Below are 16,859 nucleotides of genomic sequence, written 5' to 3' on the forward strand. Positions count from 1 at the left end.
TGTCAATAATTCAACCAACATATATTTTAAATTATAAGGTGTACAGGGTGTCATATAAGGATGGACATTTGATCACTTTACACAGGGATTTCTGTTTCTCCCATGAGGAAATGAAAAAAGATATAAATCTGATTTGAAGATTGACTGTTTAAAAAATGATCATCAATCATTGGCTCTCTGACGCTGAAGATGAGAATATAAATGCAAGATTTTGCATAGAATTTGGATGGGTGTTAAACCCATTGCAAACTTGACATTTTTGCTTGTATCTTGATCAAGGAACCAAACACTGCACAGTAGATGGTGGATAAGTGCAGTGAGTCTGATTTGGTTTGAACTTGTCTTTTATTCATTCCATCACCTCCAGTACCCACACCTCCACCATGGCCCGGTTTCTCCTGGCAGGCATTAATCTCACTCCCTAATCGGCTGCAGACGTGAGGCTTTGCAATTCCCCACACAGCGTTGCGCGGGATATGACCAAGTTTCAGAGGAAATGCAGTCGTACTAGCATTTAACAATGGGATAGAGATAAATAAGGTATAGAGAGATCAGTGGGCCTTTACATGTTGTCAAGATCAACTGACTTGAACTTATAACCATTCGCACTTGTATGAGGAGGGTTTCTCACGTTCAATAAATACGGATTTTTCTTTACTTATGCATAGGCTGGCCACATCCATAAGGTCAAAAAGGAGGACATATTAAAAAATAAATTACTACGTGTTCCCTCGCTATAACGCAGTTCACTTTTCTCTTTCGCAGATTTTTTTCTTAGTGCAATTTTGCATGTTTTTTTTTTTTTACAGCAAAGTGCCTATTTTATAAAATGTATGAAGGTTTGAACATTGAGAATGTTTAAATGAGAGAAATGTGAGAAAATGTAAATGCCTCAATTAGAAAAGTGTATAAACTGTATGGTGAGGGTTTTTTAGAGTGTCACACCGTGGTGAGGGTGTCTTGTCATTTCCTGTTTTATTTTGAAAAAACTGAATCCTCTCGTTTCAGGTCACTTGCCCTTCCTCGTGTGGTGTCTGTGTCAACCCTGATCCCTGATTGTGTCCACCTGTGCCCCATTACCCTCACTTGTTAAATAGTCTGCGTTCCCCCTGTCTTGTGCCGAAGTGTTTTCGTTTGAGCCACTGAAGCCTGCCATAGACCACAGCCTTGTTGCCTTGTTGCCTTGTTGCCTTGTTGCCTTGTTGCCTTGTTGCCTTGTTGCCTTGTTGCCTTGTTGCCTTGTTGCCTTTATCGCCTTTATCGCCTTGTCTCGTGAAAGAACTTTTGTTTGTAATTTTGTATAGCTTAGCTTTGTTTAGTCATAGAGTGATTTTTGTTTTTGAATGTAGTTTTGAACTTCCTCCCTTTTGGAGCGCTTTCAGTTAATCTTTGAATAGCATTTACTTTCTCCCTTTCAACGAAGAGCTTTTGTTTTTCTAAATAAAAGCTGCTAAACCCGCCACCTCTGCCTCTGCGTCTGGGTCCTAAAACAGCCTCATTGTGTCAGAACACTTCGGCCAGCATGGACCCAGCAGAGAGAGAGCAAATGATCGCAGCTTTGCGGGCTCAGGATGCCCGTCTACGCCGGCAAGAGGAGTTTCAGACCGCCATGGCAACGCAAATGACCGAGCTTTCAGCTCAGATTCCGGGCGCTCGAAGTCGCACCAATAGCCCTCCGGCCGAGCCAGTGACTCAAGCTACCTTGCCGATCCCACCCGGGCCGTATACCGGATTGGGGATCAAGCTAGCCTCTCCTGAGCGATTCTCTGGAGAGCCAGGACAATGCAAAGCCTTTTTAACAGACTTTGACATTCATTTTAAGTACTCCCCCTAGGCTTTTCCCACAGATCGTTCACGGGTGGCTTTCATGATTTCTCACCTGACTGGGAGAGCCTGGGCCACGGCAGAGTGGGCCCGCAGTTCCCCACTCTGCAGCTCCGCCACGGAATTCCGAGCCGCTCTTCAGGGAGTGTTTGACCCAGCCTGTTCCGACCGGGAAAAGGCCCGGCAGCTAAGCAGCCTGATTCAAGGAAGGGACTCCGTGAGCGACTATGCCATACGCTTCCGCAATCTTGCGGCAGAGAGTGGCTGGAACACCACGGCGCTCTACGACGTTTTCCTCAAGGGCCTGGCAACGTCCATCCAAGAGCTTCTCATCGCAGTCGATCTACCACCGGATTTGGACTCCCTCATCGCCCTGGCCATACGGACGGATCATTGGCTGCAGGAGGTGACGCAGAGCCGCGGTCGCCGGGCCAGGACGATGGAGGGATCCCCGCGTTTCCCAACATCAGGAGTGTCAGCTCCTCTCGGATCCCTGTCAGTTCAGCGCCAACCAGCTCCCGTGCAACTGGGCAGAGCGCGGATTTCGCTGGAGGAGAGACGGCGTCGACAGCGGGAAGGGCTGTGTTTCTACTGCGGGAACCGAGATCACCTCGTGGTCGCCTGCCCAGCCAAAAGGACCCAAATGGTGAGTCAAGTTACGACTCCAGTGGCGGTTCCACGAAAACTCACACCAGTGAGGATCAATCATCACACCACTCCCACAGACCTCTATGCCCTGATAGATTCTGGGGCCGACGAGAGCCTAATTGACTGGGGGCTGGTGAGACATTTAGGAGCCAAGACTGAGCCACTAATCAAGCGCATTAAGGCTAGGGCACTAAATGGAAGTGAATTATTCATCATTACGCACATCACAGAACTCATCCAGCTCCAAGTTGGCAAACATAAGGAGCACCTAGTTTTTCACGTTTTTCAGTCTCCTTCACGGACCCTGGTCCTAGGGCACCCCTGGTTGTGTGAACACAACCCCCATGTAGATTGGGTAACCGGCGAAGTTCTGGGATGGGGAAAGAATTGTGTGAGCCATGGGATTGGTTCACCAAATCGAGAAGCAGACATCACCACTGTTGATCACATTTCTGTCAAATCCTTCACAGACGCAGAAAACCCGAATTTGAGTATCGTCCCTCCATGCTACCATCACCTCCAGGAGATCTTCAGCAAGACCAAGGCCATGTCGCGCCCACCCCATCGTGCCTATGACTGTGCCATAGAGCTGATTCCTGGTTCCACCATTCCCAAGGGACGCCTATATTCCGTTTCAGGACCAGAGAAGGCGGCCCTTAGGGATTACATAGAAACTTCCCTGAAGGTTGGACTGATTCGTCCTTCCTCATCACCAGCAGGAGCAGGTTTCTTTTTTGTGGGGAAGAAGGATGGTTCTTTACGGCCATGTATAGACTATAGCCTCCTCAATGACATTACGATAAAGAACCGCTACCCTCTTCCTCTCATGTCCTCTGTTTTTGAAAATCTCCAACAAGCCATGATCTTTACTAAATTGGACTTGCGCAATGCCTACCACCTCATTAGGATCAGAGAGGGGGATGAGTGGAAGACAGGGTTCAATACACCTAGTGGCCATTATGAATACCTGGTCTTGCCCTTCGGACTCACTAACGCTCCTGCGGTTTTCCAGGCCATGATCAACGACGTTTTGAGAGACTTTCTGGACCAGTTTGTGTACGTTTATTTAGACGACATACTGGTATACTCGTCAGATCTAGCCACTCATCAGATCCATGTTTCCAAGGTTCTGCAAAGACTGCTGGAGCAAAAACTGTATGTCAAGGCCGAGAAATGCGTCTTTCATGCCGAAACCGTCTCTTTTCTGGGTTTTGTCATAGCCCCGGGGAGGGTTCAGATGGACCCGGCTAAAACTAGGGCCGTGACGGAGTGGCCCACTCCTGATAGCCGCAAGAAGGTTCAGCAATTCCTCGGGTTCGCAAACTTTTACCGACGCTTCATCAGAGGGTTCAGCGCAATAGCATGCCCTCACCTCCCCTCTGGTGAGGTTCAGTTGGCCACCGGCGGCTGAAGCCGCCTTTCAAGCACTCAAGAAACGATTTGTCACAGCTCCGATCCTCATAGTACCAGATCCACAGCGGCAATTCATGGTGGAAGTGGATGTGTCCAATGAGGGGATCGGAGCTGTCCTGTCTCAACGTACAGAGAAGGACGGAAAGATGCACCCCTGCGCATTCTTGCCACGACGACTTTCCAAGGCCGAGCGGAACTATGACGTCGGGGACAAAGAGCTTCTGGCGGTCAAGCTTGCTCTGGAAGAGTGGAGGCACTGGCTTGAGGGGGCAAATCATCCATTTGTGGTCTGGACTGATCACAAGAACTTGGAATACATACGCAAAGCCAAGAGACTCAACTCACGCCAGGCCAGATGGGCACTGTTCTTCAACCGTTTTTCCTTCTCTCTCACTTACAGGCCAGGGTCTTGAAACGTCAAACCCGACGCTCTGTCCCGTCTCTATGACCCCGAGCCAGTAACTAAGGAACCAGAGACCATCCTTTCGCCAAACTGTGTGATTGGAGCCGTGACATGGCAAATCGAGAGGGAAGTTAAACAAGCCAACTTCCCCTCTCCAGAGGGAAAACCACCGTTCTCACAATTGTCGACCGATTTTCAAAGATGGTCCGATTCTTAGCCTTGTCAAAGCTTCCCTCAGCCAAGGAAACGGCTGAGGTCATGATTAACTCTTTCACTGCCAGACGTTTTCAGAAACGGGTTGTCCCCACTGCCAGCCGATTTAAGCATTTTGAGTGATCTTTCAAGGTCCACAGAAAATGTTGTGTTTGGACTATGGAAACACACATACTACCAAATGAAAGATTGGACTCTCAGCTTTCATCAGAAAAAAAAGTTTGTGTCTACCTTATTCCGTTCTTCAGTAATCAACAATAGAAAATGGTTACTTTCACCGAAATTCTCTCTTTTGAAACAAAAAACGGAGAAAAAGAGCTTTTTGTGAAACGATGTTATTTCATGCACTCTAGTGAATTGTACACTTCTTTTTGTCCATGAATGATGCCACAAACGCCTAAATAGTGCTTTACTTCTGTAAAACGCTTTCACCAACAATGAAAAAGTGTTTTTTGATTGCAAAATACGTTTATTTCCATTCAACAGTGTAACAATTTGACAAAACAATTTCGTAAACTATTTACAAATGTGTGCAACTGTGGTACTACTTACAATTATGTGGATGTTTCAAATACAGTTTTTCCTTTTGTAACGCTCTCCTGCGTGCAAGGAGACGCCAGGACTCGCACAACAGTTTACTTTCACTTTCACATTGGTCCGTATTGCGTGCAAACGTTACACTTTCTTGACGGCCTTTTTTTCCGGGGAATAAAAAGCAAGTAGCAGACTGTACACACTTCCTCCGATGAATATGCATTGGACTCGGGGCACTCTCCGTCGTCCGATCGAACGTCCGCCTGTGCGTGCTCGGTTGTGTTCCGCGTTACGACACAGTCATAGCCGCCGCGTCAGCGGTTCCAATTTCGCCGTCAAGCTCGGATTCACCTTCATCATCATCGAGGATGATCACCGTCGTCATCAATGTACTATTTTAGCGTTGGTCGATGCCTTTCGTCTTGTAAGTGTAGAGCTGCTTGCAAACGCTCGCCATTGCCCGTTCCCTCCTCCATCTAGCTCCATCTAACGTCTTCTACTGCCGCGTCAATGCTTCTCAACCACGGAGTCACCACCCTCATCTTCATCATCGATGATGATCATCGTCGTCAACAATGTGCTTTTTCAGCGATGCTTTTGGTCTTTGAAAAAAACGTCTCGGGCGTGAGCTCCTCGCGACCGGCCGCCATTTTTCCTTTGTCTTCCATTCTCATCTCCTGCTCGACGCTCTAGCTCCGCCTCTACTGACGCCCACCCGATCTTGTCAAAAGAGAGTCATCGCTGCCCTCGAGGGGCCAATAGTCATTAGGCACAACAGACAGACTTGAAACTTTCACCAGACATGCGGAAGGGTTTCCTCTACCCGTTTCAAAAAAAAATAAAAAATAATCATTGGATGTCATTGGCAGTGAAGCGTAGGTTTTTACTTGACGTCTTTAAACGTCAGTGGCAGTGAAAGAGTTAATCACGTTTTTCAAGTTTACGGGTTCCCTAGAGATATTGTGTCGGATCGGGGGCCCCAGTTTGTGTCACGCTTCTGGAAGGAGTTTTGCCGCCTAATCTGCGCCAAAGCCAGCCTAACCACAGGGTACCACCCTGAGGCTAACGGTCAGTCAGAACGTCTCAACCAGCAGCTGGAAACCGGTTTACGGTGCCTTGTCTCTCAGAATCCTGCATCGTGGAGCAAACACCTAGTCTGGGTTGAGTTTGCCCATAACTCCCTGCCTACCTCTGCCACTGGACTCACCCCCTTCAAATGCGTTTTTGGATACGATCCTCCCCTTTTTGCTAACCTAGAGTCTGAGGCCTCTGTTCCTTCAGCCCATGCCTTGGTCCGTCGTTGCCATCGCGTCTGGGCAGCCGCTCGGCAGATTCTGGAGCGCCAGAGGGACACAGGCAAGCGAGCAGCGGATCGGAAGAGGAGACCTGCTCCAGTATACCAGCCAGGGAACAAAGTGTGGCTGTCAGCCAAACATCTGCACTTAAAGGTGCCATGCCAAAAGTTGGCGCCTCGGTTTGTTGGCCCATACCCCATCTCCAAGGTGATCAACCCGGCCGCGGTCCATCTTCGCCTGCCTCGGTCCCTGCGTGTTCACCCAACGTTCCACGTAAGCCAAGTCAAGCCAGTCAGGGAGAGTTCTCTGGTTCCGGCTCCTACGCCCCCGCCGCCTCCTGTGATTGTGGATGGGGGTCCCGTCTACAAAGTAAAGCGATTACTGGCCGTCCGCAAGCGGGGCCGGGGCAGGCAGTTCTTGGTGGACTGGGAGGGGTATGGGCCCGAGGAGAGACAGTGGATACCTTCCCGCTTCATCATGGATGACTCTCTAATTAAAGACTTTTTTAGGGATCATCCTGACCAGCCTGGGCCGTCAGGAGTCGGCCCTAGGGGGAGGGGTACTGTCTCACCGCGGTGAGGGTGTCTTGTCATTTCCTGTTTTATTTTGAAAAAACTGAATCCTCTCGTTTCAGGTCACTTGCCCTTCCTCGTGTGGTGTCTGTCAACCCTGATCCCTGATTGTGTCCACCTGTGCCCCATTACCCTCACTTGTTAAATAGTCTGCGTTCCCCCTGTCTTGTGCCGAAGTGTTTTCGTTTGAGCCACTGAAGCCTGCCATAGACCACAGCCTTGTTGCCTTTATCGCCTTGTCTCGTGAAAGAACTTTTGTTTGTAATTTTGTATAGCTTAGCTTTGTTTAGTCATAGAGTGATTTTTGTTTTTGAATGTAGTTTTGAACTTCCCTTTTGGAGCGCTTTCAGTTAATCTTTGAATAGCATTTACTTTCTCCCTTTCAACGAAGAGCTTTTGTTTTGCTAAATAAAAGCTACTAAACCCTCCTCCTCTGCCTCTGGGTCCTAAAACAGCCTCATTGTGTCATAGAGCTCTAAAACATTTATAATATATGTAAAACAAAGCTATAACTACTTCGCGGATTTCATTTATTTTAAATATTTTTTGGAACGTAACCCCAGCGGAAAAGAGGCAACACTGTATATCAGACTCGCGGTGTATTTTCATCACCAATAAAGTTTTGCATGGTTTCTCGATCATGTTTGTGCACTAAATGATAAAAAAATAAATATAAATAAAAAGTCAAACTGCAGCACGGTGGCTGACTGGTTAGCACGTCCGCCTCCCAGTGCAGAGGACGTGAGATCGAGTCCGGGCTTCGGCCTTCCTGGGTGGAGTTTGCATGTTCTCCCCGTGCTTGCGTGGGTTTTCACCGGGTACTCCGGTTTCCTCCCACATTCCAAAAACATGCATGGCAGGTTAATTGAACACTCCAAATTGTCCCTAGGTGTGAATGTGAGTGTGGTTGTTCGTCTCTGTGTGCCCTGCGATTGGCTGGCAACCAGTTCAGGGTGTACCCCGCCTACTGCCCGAAGCCAGCTGGGATAGGCTCCAGCACCCCCGCGACCCTAGTGAGGAAAAGCGGCCAAGAAAATGGATGGATGGATGGAAAAAGTCAAACTTTTATTTAGTTTACACTACCATTAAGGCCGGGAGCACGTGACCGCGCTTCAACCGTTGAAGCAAGAGCGCTCCAGCACTCTTCTCCCTTTAAAGCGCGTTATTTGGTTTTGTTTTGTTCTCTTCGCCGATTCAAATCATCAGAATATGCACGAGAGGGTGACGTGGGCCTCGTATCATGTCCTGGAATTTTATTCAAGCATCTATGGTTGACGCAGATTTTCGTGCGAGTTATTAAATAAATGACGCGATTACCACGGGAGGAATTAGTGTAACGGGTCGACAGTGACATACTTTTAAGAAATATGTTTGTAGACAATGAGAATGTTGATGGCCTTGTAACAGAATGGACGAATCGATCCCCTGAGGTTATTACAACTTTGCTCCAATGTTGAAGGTAAATGTAGGCCTATATGGTGTTATGAACCCGCAGATGCAAGATTTGTTTGTTAATTTGAAAAAAAAATATTGAAGGTTTATAATAAGGTTGTTTGTGTGACCGCCACGGGTGTTAGCGCTGAAATATTTTTGGACTTATGTTTCTATCTGCTTTAGGAGCTGAGATATCAATTATTTTTTTAATATTGTTGAATTTCCAGGAAAAGGTTTTTTTGGGGGTGACTCATAAGTCACCCATAGGTTTTAGAGGCATGTTTTGTCATGCAGTTGCCATGCACAGACCAGTTGTGACAAACGGGGTGGGGGATGTTGGGTCACATAAAATCAACCACGGCTCATTTTCTTTCAAAGGTGGACAAACCAGCGTCCGTCTTAGAGTTGCACAGAACGCCGGACTCATCACTAAAAAGTAGGACTGTTCGGCCTAAATCCGGACGTCTGGCCACCCTACTTATGCACACTCTAAGTTTCAGTCATACGCATACATTTAGAACCTGTTCTACACACTCTTTGATAAATGAGGCCCCTGCAATAGTTAGCTTGCAGCTGCCTAATCAGGCCATGGTGTCAAGCTGGCGTCTCCTGAGAGAAGCTGGCTGGACAACCCAACCACATTAAAAGAAAACTGAAATATGAAAATGCCGGTCACGTTGTTTGTGTCAAATTTCTGGCAGCACTGGATCAATGGTTCTGCACGTCTTGGCCATTATCGTTCATGTCAGTCATTAATCTCAGCAGAGAGCCTAAAAATGATCAAATAACCTTTGATAATTTGAGCAGAACATCAGAGATTAAAATAAGCTTTATGTTAAGCACAGATGAATATGTCGTGTCACACCGAGGTTTGATTAGGACTATAAGGGTTTTTACCAATAACCTTCATCTTCTAATGGTTGGCCTATATGAAGAACCACGCTGTATTCTACAGATCAAATTTGTTTATTGTGCTCATCATCATTGTTGACACTGAGAAACATTCAAACAGTTTTCAATGTTTTTAAATTATTATAATTATTATAATTTAAAAATCTTCTAACATTGATGGATACGGACAGCAGACTCTCTGAGGAAAAGCCTTTATGTAGGTCCCGGAGGGAGGGCAGGACAGAAGTGAACACAGGTCCAGTGGAATGTGCAACATGACAGCTAGACGTACACAAGCCATGCACACCAGGCTGTCCTCAGTAGGTGGATTCATATCATCTCCAGCAATCACAACATAGGAAGAGACGGTAAAAAAACAAAAAAGAGTTAGTACCACCAATGCAAGGCATACATACTGCACCAGATGAAGCCATATATAAAAGGTAAAGTAAAGCCATGTATGGTAGAGCTGTGTGATACTTGAGATTTTGGTATCAATCGATACCAAGTAAATACTGGTGCCAATACTGCCGATATCGATACCAAGAACTTTTAGGTTCATAAAGTATTTTAAATCATTTGTCCTATTAGTTTTTTTAAATTATTTTTTGTTGTTGTTGCAAATTAGATTTTCTTGTTAGGTTCTTAAACATGCCATAATATAATATCCTTAACGGAAACATAACTGGGCTGTTATTTAAAATTGCAATGTAGTAATAATCTTCAGATTCTTAGTCCCTGTTTGTTGATCTTCTGCACTCAAAGAAACGTCAGCCACCATAGCTCCTCTATTCTAGTCACATTACACAAACGATACTTACATGTTGTGCCAGGTAGTAGTTGGAAAAACTCAAACAAAGTATAATATGACTCATTGTCATTTTATGTCATTCACTGTAAAAATAATTATTTGTTAATGCTAGCGCCGCCCACAAAGTGGTTGGGCAAGGGACCCATGAGAAACCAAAATAAATGTAAAATATTGATACTAGCGTTCTGGTATCGATACACTACTGATACTCACGTTAGTATCGATTCTATCGATACGTGTATCGATCTGCACAGCCCTAATGCATGGTCGAATGAGAGCAGTCAGAGTATCATTACATCGTAATAGTGACAGTGGAATAGACTGAATAAGCCTGTCCTCTAACTCCTATAACAAGAGCCTCCACTGGCACAAAATCAGATGAAAGTGAGGGAGCCACACAAGGTTTTCACATGAATTACTTTAAATAAAGTTGAAATACTTTTCAGTTAAAATAAATGACTGGAAAAGGAGGTTCAACAGTCACCATAAGCATATTGTTAAAGCAAACACATCCTTTTTGTCCAAACTCTAAGTCATGACTACAAAAAAAGAAACAAATGTTAACATTATTTAAAAATAAAAAATAAAAGCCTACCTTTCTCAATAACACACTTGCTGAAATAAGATTTAACTTATCTTGATTATTTGATGTTTCTGATTGCTTGAGGTTTCATTTCAATCCAGCTTGTAATACAAATTCATACACAGGTGATCACATATGTGAATAGTAATTATCACTGATATATCACACCTGTTTTGAAGAGGGCGGAGCGTGTATTCAATAGCAAAACCGGCATTCAACTCCCACAGGGCAACCAACATAACAGCTCGCTCCCACACACTAAAATCTATCCTTTCCCTGGGCAACACGGCCACCACCAAACATTCACACCATCCGTACGTACGCCAGTGTGACACTGGAGGCACTGTGTGTAAAATATTGGAGGACTCAACGACACAACTTGGAGAGAATGGGAATTGAACAGCAGACCCTTTGGTTACTGGACAACCAGCCCTATACCTCCTGAGCCACAGCCGTCATCCATCCAAGAAGAAATAGGTCAACTACTCAATTTCCAAAGGTGAATAAATTGGATGAGGTCCTCCCTCCTGGGTGGGTTACAACGGCAGGAACAAAATTAATATACAGAGAGCATATTGTGTTGCTACATTATATATGTGCACCGCATGCTTAGTTTGAGTGTTGTACATCATGAATTGGAAAGTTTCACCCAAAAAAATGCCCCAAAAAGTTTTGAGTACATTTTACCAGTTATTAAAAATAAAAAAATAAAAATAAAAAGCTACTCAAGGTGTAAGGAGCCCACAACCTTTAGGTTGGGGGACAGCCACTCTACCACCTGAGCCATGCTGCTTATGCTGTGTGTTAGTATATTGCTGGTGTCAGGTGGAATCCTCGTACCTCCAAGTATGTTGGCCATACAGTATTTTGGACACACCAACAATGCAGTACAGGGGCAAACAAGAGTGGCATAGCTCAGGTGGTAGATTGGTTGTATCCCAAGCTGAAGATCATGAGTTTTTTCCTCAATGCTTGAGTAACTTTAAAAAAATAAATAAACTGGTTAAATGTACTCAATAATCTCCTTGTAAAATGTACTTAAAATTTGTGAGTGAATACTGAAACATGGCTAAACATTTGAATATTTGATGGTAAGGATCTTCTAATATCATGTTTTCAACAGCCCTTGAAGAGCTCCTTCTTCCAAAAAGGGTTCTCTGCATTGAAACCATTATTAGAGGAACCCTTAGCATCAAAAGAAACCTTGAAGAAATATTTTTAAAAAAAAGATTTTTTTCAGAAGCAAATAGTTCTGGGTAGAACCTTTGCCCTTCAAAAGAAACCCTTCCTTCTGAGAGTGTACTTCTGATGTAGCATCAGAGGGAACTGGGGGTTCAGTATATCTTGCTCAAGGATACTTCGACATAATCACACTGACCTGGGATCAAACCCACAATCTCAGGGTTGCGAGACGATCACTCTACCACTGATACACGCCGGCCTGATAACAACAGCTGATGGATGTATCACTATTGCAATAAAACACTCGTAATTGAAATTGAAACAGCTCCTGTCTACCGCGCCTGAGAAAATTGGAAAGTTTCTTCTTCACCGGAAATTAGGGTTTAGTCAATTTAACACTCAACGTAGTACTATTCAGGTTACACCCAACATCAATCCCAGCACTCAATGAACAGTCACTTTTGAAAAAAAAAACAATTTAAAATAAGATTGCTTATTGCATATTTTATGTAACACTGGAAGTTTAACGCTGGCCAATTTGCTGTGCAGATTAAGTTGTAGTGTACCAATTCTACCTGTACCCTATCAAACTGTAGCTGTACTTTAAATTAAAATAACCACCTGTTGTTTTGTTTTTCCTGAGCAGAATCTTACCAACTAATCATGTAAGAGTCAGCTAACAATCTATCTGAAGTGAAACAGAACTCTTTCTGGGCTTTGTTTCTGACTTTGGCAGAAAGTTGGCACAAGAACAGTTTATTTCTTTCTGAACTGTTTTACAATTCATCATCAGTACCTCATGTAAAGTAGATTGGGTCTTCATTTGTGTGCCAGAACAGCCAGATGGCCAACATGAGTCTGGCTACAGCTCTGTATTTGTTCCTCTTAATATATGTAACATCTGATTCACTGACACTGACCTACATGCCAGTGAGCGTTCTGGAATAGTTTTCTTTATATAAATCAGACGAAAGACAATGTATGGTCAACTTTGATGATCAGAATGGCAGTTTGTCTTTTGATACAGTAGAGCAGCAAAAAGTGGTCTTTAATCTTGTGAAGCCCTCTGACTTTTTTCCCCCAATTCAATTCAACTTGGTCCAATATAAACAAACATAAGACACACACAATACACACAATAAAACATTAAAAACAGGGTCAGTTATACAGTTATCAGACAGTCACACCAATGTCTCCAAATCCTAGACTGATACCGTACAGCACTACACATAATATTAATGAGAGACAACACAACTTCATTCACTGTTGCAGCAAGGCTTGGCTGCAAGGTTTTGCATCCAAAAAGCACGTCAAAATATATTAATTTTGAGCCTTGCATTTGCTAATAATTTCTTTTATTCCGAATTTCAACTCAAGGGTACAACTTGGCATGAAACAGTTTCCCCTCTGTCTTTGGTCAACACTGTGTTTTGTTGGGTTTCCTTCAATGGGCAGATGCAACTGCCATATAGTATTTTGAATGAAGTGTGCTGAACATTAGTCATTTTTCCATCCAATTCTTTCGAATTTTTTAAGCAAATTGATACTGAAAATGTGCAAAACGGACATGCGATTTATGCCCATTTCCATTTGTTCTTCTTTTGCGAATATTGAGAGGGGACTCCACCGCTGTAGGTAGCGGTATACGTTATAGAGATGTGATCCACCCTTAATTTAAAAGAAGAAGAAGACCAGGACATCGTATGAGTTTGCTTTTGTAATTCTTGATAAACCGTAGCGTTTCTTTGCTGTTTTCCATCTAAAATAGCATTAATATTCGCTTTAATCAATTCCAAAAAGAGTGATAAAAAAAAGTTTGGTCGCCCTCCCAAACATACCTTACTTCATCGTCCGACATTGCTTTGGGACTGCAAACGTGCGTGTGACGTAATATCCTATATCAAAACGCAAAACCTGTTTCCATCTCCAAAATTCACATTTTCCTTTTTTCGATACGAAGAAAAAAGTATGCTTTTAATCTTGAAAACATTTTTGTTTATTTATTAGGGTGTCAGCTGTACACATTTTTGTCTGATTTATACAAAGATCCTGCTACCATTGAACCACATTTACCAAAAGCAACAACTTAATCAACTTATCACAAAAAAATTTACTTAAACTATAAAATTCTATGGACTTCTTGGCCTACGATTTAATTACACATTAGTGATGTTGGCCAAACAAAGTCAAATCATGTTTAACTACAGATTTGCGGATGATACAACTATTGTTGGAAAAATCAGTAATGACAATGAAGCACCATGCAGGGAGGAGGTCCGAGCACTGGCAGCTTGGTGTAGTGACAACCACCTCAAACTCAACACCAAGAAGACAAAAGAACTCATCATAGCCTTCCGTAAGACAAAAGACCACATCACACACAGGCCTGAGAATCAATGGGGAAGTAGAGCGGGTCAGCAACTACAAGTTCCTCGGATTGCACATCTCAGAGGACCTGAGCTGGACTGTGAATACAGCCACATCATTAAAAAAGCCCAGTCTCTTTTTCCTAAGAACGCTCAAGAGGAACAAACTCCCTTCACGTTTGTTGACAAATTTTTGCCGCTGTACAAATGAGAGTGTCCTGACCCACGGATGTACAGTGTGGTATGCCAGCTGCATGGCACCCGAAATGAAACAATTGCAGCGGGTCATCAAGACGGCTCAGTAGATCACTGGTTCGCCACTTCCACACCTGGAGGAGATCTACTCAAACTGGCTCTTCCATCAGGCCACAAAGATCCGCAATGACTCCGCCCACTCAGGACAAACGCATTTCTCCAACCTCCCTTCTGGTAGACTCAGAGTCATGAGAGCCCGCAGCAACAGGCTGCAGATCAGTTTCCTCCCCATGGCTGTGAAGAGACTGCTGCAGGGATCGTGATAATGCGTAGTGACTTTTATTTTGGAGGTACCGTCGGAAGCGGGTGACGACGTGTCTTCTTCCTTCACAACTCATTCGGGGTTTGACAACTTTGACAAGACTGATGTAGATCAAAATAACAGTAGAGATCTGCCGAAAAACGGCCACCATGAGGAGCGATTTGTTGACAATTCTGTTCCACCAATAACCATTACAGGACATCTCAATTCCAGAAGCACTATGACAGCGATAAAGATAAGTCACATAGAAATAAAAAATGAGAGCAATGATGATGACATGTTGAATCGGTAAGATTACTAAATGAACAATACTGAGCTCTCTCTCTAAAAAAAAAAAGATAAGTCACATAGCAACAGCAATTGTATTTCTCGTTTGTGCAACGACTGTCCACGAATTACATATAGGTGACATATGTGCCACAAATCACCATATATGCAGTATTTTTTTTTTTTTGTGGTAGAGCATACAGTATATCGTATCTGTCATTATGGAGCAAGGCATTTGTGTGACATAAATATTAACAAAAATAAATGACACACCCTATACAGTGGAGTCCTGCATGTTAGAGGTTTCCCACGTTCAACACAGCTCGTTCATATTGAAGCTCATGAGCAAGCTCTGCTGGAGCCTGATAATTATCCTGATCATTGAATCAGGTGAGTTGGAGTAGAGAAACCTCGAAAACATGCAGGACTCTAATAATTTGAATTCCTTGTATTAAAAAATAAAAATATAATAATAATAATATTTAAAAATACAATTAAAAAAATACAAATTATTTCATATAAAAAACCTTTTTAAGTAGTGAAAATAGTTACTTTGCCTGGTAACAAGTTACTTTTATTATGAAGAAATTCAATTACTAACTCAGATATTTTTATTATGAAGTAATGAGTAACTATAACTAATTACTTGTTTAAAGTAACGTTCCCAACACTGTTGACGGATGACCACATTTTCGGTGAATGCGTCATGATGCGATCATTCGAAGCCTGGAATAAATATACAGATTGAGCACCAACTGAAGCAGGTTTACGTCAGTCGAATTGAGGCTTTGCGTCATGAAGTACTCACTGAAAATGTGGAAGCACTTGCCAGAATGATGGGCAGCCGTCAATGAAGGGCTGACGGAGAGACGGAAGTACCAACCTCTGTTTATGTGTAGCCCTTAATCACAGAAATGTCTCAAAGGGCTTCTCAAACCCAGAGTTGACAAATATTAGCATCATCCCCTGAACTATTAAAATTCAATATTGTAGGGAAGCAACATGTGAGGATCAGATTTAAAAAAAACTATTCTGGTTATTACTTTCTTTCAATAGATTTTAATAAATGTCTGCATATAAACACAAAGCTCATTGTGCTTTTGCAAACCGCTCTTATTCTATGTTGGATAGTCTGTGCGCCATTGTTGGGCCCTTAAAGAATTGTTCAACATTAAAGAGGAAGTAGTGGTAGCAGGTGGTGTACTTGAAGAAGAGGGTGTCCCTATGGTCCCATTTGGTCTTGAGAGAGGCCTGAGACAGGTGGTTAACTCCTTTAATGTCGCTCGGCTTTTAATCTGCGTGTGTGTGTGTGTGGCTAAGTTCTTCAGCTCTATACCCAGGCATACTGTACACTCAATAAGAACTCGGGTTACTGGAAAACATCTCATAGAACTTTTTCTGCTGCTGGCTGTTTCATGTAGTTGCCCCCTGCTCATGCTTGCGGTCATAACTCTTAGTGTCTAGTATGGCTACTTAATCCTTCTGTAACAAATGTATTGCACTTTCCGCTCTTGACATGTTATGTTCAAACATTGAGAAAGCCTTCGCCACCTGTCCCTAACAACTGCCACATAACTTTCTCTAGCCCTCTTTGTGCTTAGGCCAGCTTTGTGTTGTCTTGATGTTTAAAACATGAAATTACAACATAATCAGTCTCCATAGGAGTTGGCCACTGTTCTTTTGTTGTTTGAGGAATTGTATTATTACTGTACTTTCCTTGTATTTTCATGTAAAGAACTGAGTGAGTGTTTGTTTCTTGTTCATGCACGAGAGATGGAACATGGCAGGCACAGTAAGATTGGTGGTTTCTGCTGTGATGCAGTCACTGTTTTGGTATGTTGTGGTGCTCAATGAGTGGTGCCTATGCCTATGCAAAAGTCTAAACCCGGGGTACTCAAAATACAAA

The sequence above is a fragment of the Vanacampus margaritifer genome, chromosome 7 (genome assembly GCF_051991255.1).
Source record: "Vanacampus margaritifer isolate UIUO_Vmar chromosome 7, RoL_Vmar_1.0, whole genome shotgun sequence".
Lineage (NCBI taxonomy): Eukaryota > Metazoa > Chordata > Actinopteri > Syngnathiformes > Syngnathidae > Vanacampus > Vanacampus margaritifer.